The sequence below is a fragment of the Panthera tigris genome, chromosome F2 (genome assembly GCF_018350195.1).
Source record: "Panthera tigris isolate Pti1 chromosome F2, P.tigris_Pti1_mat1.1, whole genome shotgun sequence".
Classification (NCBI taxonomy): Eukaryota; Metazoa; Chordata; class Mammalia; order Carnivora; family Felidae; genus Panthera; species Panthera tigris.
This window is the reverse complement of record NC_056676.1, coordinates 10,259,207-10,268,613: the sequence shown is the minus strand read 5'-3', so window position 1 is coordinate 10,268,613 and position 9,407 is coordinate 10,259,207.

The window sequence follows — 9,407 nt, the reverse complement described above, 5'->3', positions numbered from 1 at the left end:
GAAAAAAAATATTGTATGTTGTGTAACAGGAAAAGATTCATTTTCCAGAATACATAAAGAACTCCTATACTTCAATTAAAAAAAAAAGATTGGCCGATTTCAAAATGGGCAAAGCAATCTAAAGGCAAGGAAATCCAAATATCTACTATGCATGCAAAAAAATGCTCAACTTCACTGGCCAGTGCGGAACTGTAAACGCAACCAGTGATGGGATGCCCATTTCTACGTATCGTGCAGGCATAAGTTAACATGCCTGGCAACATCAGGCCTTTGTGAAGATATTTCAAAGGCAGTGCTTTCATACACTGTCTGGCGGGAGTACATGGTGGAGAAGCAACTTTGGTTGCATCCAGAAAAAATGCAAACAAGCTTAGTCTAATATTTAGCAACTCTGCTTCAGGGAATATACATCCAGTGCTGGGCTGGAAAGTGTCCTTGGTTTACTGGTAAATGTTTAACGATTGGCTTTCTGGTTGGAAGATGGAGAGTTGGATGTGTAGGTTTGCCATTTTTCATGGTGTAAATGCTCCCGCTATGGTCACATTTAAGCTACCAATGTAACATGACGGTTGGCAGAGCAGGGAAGGGCAGTGCACCGTCGTTGACTCTCACGGGTCGCCTGAGCTGGGTCCATCTTCCCACCGTGAGACGTGGCACATGAGCACAAGAGACATGAGCAAGCATGTGCCCTGAGGCCTGTTGGTAGGCATCAAAGATGTCAAGCAAACTACATATCCATCAACAGACGAACGAGTTCATAAACTGCGATCACTTCCAGGAAGGTTACAGTTCAGTTCAAAGAGAGGAGCAATGGCTTCCTATATGACGGGAGAACTGCATACATATTGGCTAGTTTTCAAAACATAACGCGGAAGGAGACAAACAAATTACACAACAGTGTTGTGAGATCATTCTGCAACGTGGAATAAAATAAGAGTAGGTATTGTAAATTATCTATGGAATGAAAGGCTACATACCAAAATAGAAAAATGGAATTGAAGCCCATATTTCAATATATTTGCCTTTGGAGTGTGGGGGGGAAATAACGGTATAGATGTGATGGTGATTAAAAGCTGTACTAGTAATACCTGTAATATTACTTCTTTTCTCTTGGTACCGTGTCTCTCTGCCCCTCCCCCACTCGCACTCTGTCTCTCAATAATACAGAAACATTTAAAAAAAATTTTTTTTTCAACAAAATAAAAAAAAAAAAGATCTCTAAATTTCTTGGGTGGAAAAGTCCTAAAAAGGTTCCTAATTTTTTCATCCACAACTTCATTAGTTGAAGATGTATCATTTTTTTTTTTTTTTAATTTTTGTTCAATGTTTTGTTTTTGAGAGAGACAGAGACAGAATGCGAGTGGGTTAGGGGCAGAGAGAGAGGGAGACACAGAGGCGAAGCAGGCTCCAGGCTCCGAGATGTCAGCCCAGAGCCCACGTGGGGCTCGAACTCACCAGCTGTGAGATCACGACCTGAGCCGAAGGCCGGCGCTCAACCGACTGAGCCACCCAGGCGCCCCAGATGTGTCATTCTTAAGAGCAGCGTTTCTGGAATCCAAGGAACATTATCCGATTAAGTACACATTATCAGTTGTAAGACAGCTCAACTTAAGAAATAGTAAAACGTTCATTCAGGCGTGCTCAGAATGAAGGAACGCGGCACTCCAGCCCACTGGTGCTAGGTGGTAATGTATCTGGAGGCGTATTAACCACTCAACATTTCAGGTAAAGATCAGTGATTGTTAAATGTGTCGTGGGTCCACAGGACCTGCGGGTGATATGAAGACATAGACCAGAGTCCTCCAGAAACGGCGCATCTCAAGCACTCGGACCACAGGGAGCAAAACAGAAGTGAGCAAAAAAGCCTCTGAGTGGCAAATTCTGTGCGCTTTGTTATAGGATATGTTACAGGAGATGGAAAGCGGCAGGGAGGAATGATGGCCCGTGACAGCCGTGAGGAATGACGGCGGCTGAGAGACAGCACTGCAAGAGCCAGCAGCCAGGGCCATTTAGCACAAGGGCAAACCGCCCTCCATGTGGCAGTGGCCCTGGAAACTCTCAAAAGTACAAAATCTTTATATGTGTTTGTTTCCTGTTTACTTGTTTCATGTAGTGCAGCCCAGTAACTATTTTTTTCAATGTTTATTGATTTATTTATTATTAAAAATTTTTTAATGTGTATTTATTTTTGAGAGAGAGAGAGAGAGAGAGCCCGAGTGGGGAAGGGGCAGAGAGAGAGGGAGACACAGAATCCAAAGCAGGCTCCAAGCTCCCAGCTGTCAGCGCAGAGCCTGAGGTGGGGCTCAAACCCATGAACCGTGGTATCATGACCTGAGGCGAAGCTGGGTGCTTAACTGAGCCACCCAGGCGCCCACAAGAACCAATGTTTTTAACGTTGCCCTAGAATCATCAAGAAAATGCAAATTTTTTTTTTTTTTCCAGTATGCTCAGAGAGGCAAGATTTAGAAATATTTTTCTAAAACCTTGGCTTAATATGGAACACTCTCCCAGAAAGCCGGGGAGATGAGACATCATTTTATTTTAAAAGAGAGTTCACGTGTAAACTGATTTTATGCCATCCTAAGGCCTTCCGAGGAGTAGGCATTTTCTAAACAAGTGATGGTACATTTTCCCACAAAATGTCACCTTTCCGAAAGACGTTTCATCCTGGTCTTGTAATATTCTTCTTGGTTAGGAGACGCTGCGATGATCACCCCCCTTCCCCCGCAACCTTGACATGCTAGGGGGAGGGACACAAATATCTCGAAATGAGTTGCCTGGCGTCTGTAGGGAAAGTCACCTCGAGAGCCAGAGGTGAAGCCCACATTGCCTTTCATTCTTTCTCCACGCTATGTCAGAAGGCAACAAGGCTATGCGGACTTCTTTTAGGTGAGGAGGTCTGTTTGATCTAGTCTGAAAAATATGTCAGCGGGGTTCCCTTTTATGCCAATATTTGGGACGTTGTAGCTACTATGGAGAACTTGCTGGAAGACGATGTGGGTGGGTGAGTGGACTCTGCAAAAACTGGGAAGTCATCATGACATACAAATACAATATCCAGGGAAAAATTTTAAAAAAATTGAATGCTTATTTATTTTTGAGAGAGAGAGAGAGAGACAGCACAAGTGGGGAGGGGCAGAAAGAGAGAGAGAGAGGGAGACACAGAATCCGAAGCAGGCTCCAGGCTCTGAGCTGTCAGCACAGAGCCTGATGCAGGGTCCAAACCTGTGAACCGTGAGATGGTAACCTGAGCAGAAGTTGGACGCTTAACGGACTGAGCCACCCAGGTGCCCCTATCCTGAGAAAATTTTTTAAACATCTCCAGTGTAGTTAATCATTCAGCCCCGAGAGAGGCCAAATGGCACAGGCGTAGCATAAAAACAAAGAAATGGAACTCTAGGAAGCCTGCAATCAATTTGAAATATCCTTCTAGGGAAGCACGGTAGGGTTGGGATAAAGTTGCTAAAGAAAATAAAGGGCTCCTAAATGGAACAGTTGGGACATATATTTCAAAATTATTTCTTGTTTGTCTAAAATTCAAATTTATCTGCTATGGGGGTAGGATTGCCAGAGAAAATACAGGACTCTCAAATAGAACAGTTGGGACATATATTTGGAAATTATTCCTTACTTATCTAAAATTCAAATTTACCGAGGCATAGCCTCCTGTTATTTGTTAAATCTGGCAATATTCAAGTAGGGACTCACCCCTCTCCCGGCATCAATGATAACACTAGCCCGCAAAATTGGCAAAATAGAGAGGCCCGTGAGAGAAATCGCTGTTGTTCCCTGAGGAAAGATGGTAGGAAGGAGAAAACCATCTGTTGTCTTCTTCTTCATCCTTTGATGTAGAAAGTTCTGATGCTAAGTTCTAGAAAACATTGCCTTTTGCTTGCTCCATGGTCCTTCCCTGCCCTGATATGTCAGAATTTCTCTCTGCTAATCATTCTACCTTTAACAAAGTAATTTGTCCTGTTTGGATTCCCGGAGAAACTTCCACAGCCTTGTCAAACAGTGAAAGGTGTCAAAAAGTGTGAGATAGTCATTTGCTTTTCTTAGCAGAACAAAAACAGCCATTCTGTCTTCCGTAATATATGCATACATTTGCATATATAAAGAGTGGTATATATATTTATATTTACGTATTCATATATCCTTTGTTCAGAATTATGCTTTCAATACCGATTAGGAAAATGTTGGGGTGCCTGGGTGGCTCAGTCAGTTAAACCTCCGACTTTGGCTCGGGTCATGATCTCACAGTTTATGAATCTGAGTCCCACATCGGGCTCTGTGCTGACAACTTGGAGCCTGGGGCCTGCTTCAGAGTCTGGGTCTCCCTCTTTCTGTTCCTCCCCCACTCATGCACTGTCTCTTTCTCTCTCGCTCAAAAGGAAATAAACATTAAATTTTTTCTTTAATTAGGAAAATGTTAATCTCAGGGCATAAATTCACTCAGCAGCTACTGTATGGCCAACATTGGTGAGGTTTTGGGGCATGGAGATAACATAGGCACATTCCCTGCCATCATAGAATTTTACTGGAGTGGGGTCAGGCAATTCACAAACTTAAAAAAAATTTTTTTTTTAACGTTTATTTATTTTTGAGACAGAGAGAGACAGAGCATGAACGGGGGAGGGGCAGAGAGAGAGGGAGACACAGAATCCGAAGTGGGCTCCAGGCTCTGAGCTGTCAGCACAGAGCCCGACGCGGGGCTTGAACTCACGGACCATGAGATCATGACCTGAGCCGAAGTTGGACGCTTAACCGACTGAGCCACCCAGGAGCCCCTCACAAACTTTAATGTGTGGTTAATAATATGATGGGAGAGTACAAGTTGTTTCTGGTTGGAAAGCCATTTGGACCTTCCGTATGATTAAAATACATTTTTTAAGGATTTATTTTGACTAGCAGTTAATGAGCTTTTAAACATTCATCCTTCGTGCCTCCAGGAAGAATTCCCTAATACAGGATGGTGGGAATTTAAAGGACAAGTTGGTATCTTACAGTCATACAGGGACCTTCTCTGGGTGCTTTTGTTTGAACTGAAAATCACCTATTAGATTACCCATAAAATTATTTTAGGAATTAAGACAAATAATGATAGCACATTACTTTCTTCTTCGTAATTTAGCTGAAGGAAAACAAAGCCAGGAATGAAAATCCAGTTAAGATTTTGAAGAAAGCAATTTAATTAAAAAGGCCTAGTTAAGCTATGGGGCTCCAACGGTGAAGCAGATGCGAGCATGTGTGCTGTTGTGAGATAAAGAGATGCCTAAAAATTGTAGGATGTTAATGTTATTTACACCGCGTCGTAGGCTTGGTCTTGCGTGGGGCTATCCCTTCGTCACAACACTGATTCCTTAGAGTGGAGAGAGAAGGAAGATTAATGAAATGGTACGTTGGCCCTATAGTTAAGTAAAATATATCTGTAACCAGAGTTCTGCATAGCGTTTGGTATGTTCCCGAGCAATTCGTTGGGAGTTCAGCTCACATTAGCATGGATAACTTTGGATCATTCTATCCAAGGATGAATCCTTTTTCTTTTAATCAATAAAACAAGAGTCTGCCTGTGATCGCTGAAAGACTGAGCCACATTTATACCTCCAATAGCTCCCTCCCCACTGATCTCTGCTGAAAAGGAACCAGAGGTCTGCCAAATGCCCCACATCCAGAAATGTGAAATGAAGACCGTGGCTTAGTCTTCACATGACCTTGTTAGGCTGAAAGTATCGTAGGTCCTTTCCAGTTATTATAAAGAGTTATGTTATCATTTCTGTACTAGAACCTTATAAAATGGGAAAATACCATTATAACAAAATGGATTTCTTTATTCCTTTCCCTAAATACGCCATTCCAATACCAGAGCAATAGTATCTAATGTGTGGCAGGCTTTAACTGCATAAGTTTAGGAAGATCCGATTGACTTGAAAAAAAAAAGCTTTAGCATCTCTTAACTGAAAACTAGTAAAATCCTTTGATACAAAATCACACACACACACACACACACACACACACACACACACACACAGTTTAATTTATCAAACCGGAAGTCACATTCTGCAGGGATGATAAAGAATTTATTTCTGAGGCATTCGTTTAGAAATTATTCCATAAGGGCAGGCAGTTTTTATCCATTTTGGTCACTGTTATATCCCAAGCACGTAGGACATTGACTAGCACATAAAAGGCACTCAATAACTATGTGTAGAATGATTTCGTAGGTGATAAACGAACAGATGTACTTGGGAAAAGGAAACGGAGGGTAAGTATTCTTTCCTTTCTTCCCTTCCTTTCTCTCTTTTTCATCTGTGTATTTGACAAGTACTAACTGAATGGCTATAGGAGTTCAAATCCTCGGCTCTAGAGATGTGACAGTGAGGCAGACAGACATCATCTCTGGCTTCTAGAACACCAACTAGCTTAAATCGCGCTTTTTTTTTTTAGTTTTTTTTTTTTTAACGTTTATTTATTTTTGAGACAGAGAGAGACAAAGCATGAACGGGGGAGGGTCAGAGAGAGAGGGAGACACAGAATCTGAAACAGGCTCCAGGCTCTGAGCTGTCAGCACAGAGCCCGACACGGGGCTCGAACTCACGGACGGCGAGATCATGACCTGAGCCGAAGTCGGCCACTTAACCAACTGAGCCACCCAGGCGCCCCTTAAATCGCTTTGTTTATTAGATGGTTATGTATCGACAAGATTTAGGTGACTGGCATGCTGAAGATAAGAAGATTGATGAAACATAAATATTTCCTAGCACGTGAATAGAATGTCCATGTTTTAAGCCCCATTTATTGGTCACTGCCAGCAACCACTGTGTGGACAAGAACCAGGGCAATATGCAGGATTATCCAGGGTTATTCATTAAATATATAATTTGCTGCCATCAGTGAACAGAAGAGTGTTTTCATATTTGCAAAGATATTATAATAACGTCATTACACGGACCTTAAAATTTTTCCCCAATGGTATCCATTGTCCTTAACTGTTAATTGTTTCTTTCTTGTGTCCAAGTCAGTTCTCATTTTGACTCCAACCCATCTGCCAAATCTTCTTTTCCTCTCTTCAAATTATAGGCCCTGTATCTCCAGGAGGCTCTATTAATTATTCCCTGAATATACTTTGCTAAATCTGCTCAACTTTTATTGTGTAACAGTTGTATGCAAAAGAATGTGTATACCACATGTGTGTGTGTTTTGAAGCATAGTAATGAAATGAACCCTATGGTCCTCCTCCTCTCCCTCAACTTTGGGCCTGGGCGTCACCACTTCCTCTAACTGCATGATGCTTTTTCATTCTTGCCTCTCAAGCTTTTGCTCGTGCCCTCTGTTCCCACCCTAGAATGCCTCCTGTGCTTCCCCATGGACTCAAAACTTCATTCTTCAAACCTTTGGTCAGATCCTACCTCCTGCCTGAAGCTTTTCTTTACCCAGCCAATCATTTCCCTTTCTCTGAGTTCTCACAGCCCCCGTGGGTCATACTGCTCATCAGGCATCTCAATAATGCTGCCTTTGTCATATGGTGCTTCCTCCACGCTTTGTCAACTAGATGGCGAGAGTGCCATAGGTAAGGACGTCTCCCTCAAGGTCCTTGCGTTGCACGTACAAGATGTAGTGGATAGAACAGTGAATAAGATCTCATAATTCTGGATCTCTGATCCCTACTGGATGTGAATTTGGTCAGGGTCATTAACTTCTTTGATAATTTCTTAATTACGCACACACACATATATACACATATTTCATAGGGCTGTTGTGCAAATTAAATAAGATAAGCTCCCTGAAAATCCTGTGTGTATACACATATACATCCATGTGTGTGTATATGTATATATGTGTGGAAATATATGTGTATGTATGCGGTTTTCAATGCTTGCTTATCTTAGGTGTGATATACCCAAGAAAGTCAAATGTATTATTACTTAGCAGTACATTCAAGATTTTATTAGCAACATACAGAAACACTTGCTGTGACATATGGAACAGCCTTGAGTTCCTGGGCTCAATCATATCTTCATAATTTTTGAATTATGGATTAGATCTCATATTCTCTTAATCACCTTGGGGTGCTAGGGATCTCCATTTCAGTTTAATTGAACCACGTAATTTAAATAATTAATAAGTTGAGCAAATTGAATAGGAGGTCTGGTTCAGATGTTTGCAGTTTTCAATCAGGCAACCAAAAACAACAGGGACAGAATTTTAAGGAAGCACTGAGATTAAGCACCAATGATGAGAAACAACGTCTAAAGATCGATGACTCCCACACATTACAGTTATTATACAGAATGTCACTGCATTAAGAAATAAAATTTCTTTTAGAATGTCTGAAACAGAAATTGTGTTTACATACCCACAAGTGATCATTAATATCATTCAAAATTTTTCATTTGCATTTCAGAATCTTTGAGCTGAAATGCACTATGGACTCTTATTCATTGCATCGGTTCTCAGACGAGGACATTGAGACCCAGAGAGGTCTCAATTCTGTGGTCCGTCCAATTAGCATTGATCTGATCAGTGCTCAGCTTAGCCTGGATCTCAGCTCTCCTAGATCTGAGTCCTGGGTCCTTTTCATAAGATTCTGCTGCCTTAGATTTCTATTTTTTTAGTATCGTGATTATCAGGCTTTTTGAAATCATAGACTCTGTTTTGGAGATGATCCACGTGGGGAGCACCTATAACTTGCTGCACTGGGAAAGGTTTGAGGGGTTAGAACATCTCATTCCCTCTTCTCCAGCTTCTAGCGGCATCCGAGACACTTCCGCATGACACACGTGACCCACGTAGTCGCATAAGCCACGTAACCACATAACCCACGTAACGCGCGTAACCACGAAAAAGGTTGCGGTCTTTCTTTGAATGGTAGCAGGTATAAATGCATCTACTTAAGGACATATTTGAAGGTTAGGGTTAACGGATAAAGGTACATTTTTTTTCAATATCTGGGTGAATTTGGTCACTTAGGCAAATGAAAATTACTGACTGGAAACTAGACACAGAGAATCCGGCGTTGTGTTTTCTCCATACATTTATGTTAGCGCGTCTCTTTTGTAACTTAAATGCGTCCTTTCTAATGTTGGATTCCTGCTAGTTGTGGCAAATTCGGTCCACGTTCGCAATACTTTCAAACAGCAACCGAAACTTTGAAGGAGTGGCTGCAGTAACCAACAGGCTGGAAGGTTTGTTTAATCTTCATTATATGTTGCTACCGTGCCCGCTCCACAAAATAAATGGTACCATTTTTATGCAATTGAAAGCTCAGCATCCGCTTGCTGCTCGACAGAGCCATTTCTTGACAGGCTGCTCCTCTGTGTTATCAAAGTCAACTCCATCTTACTTGTATCTGAAGCCTTTGGGAGCTGGAAGTCCGCAAAGTGAGTTATGCACCCGCAGGGTGGGCCAGC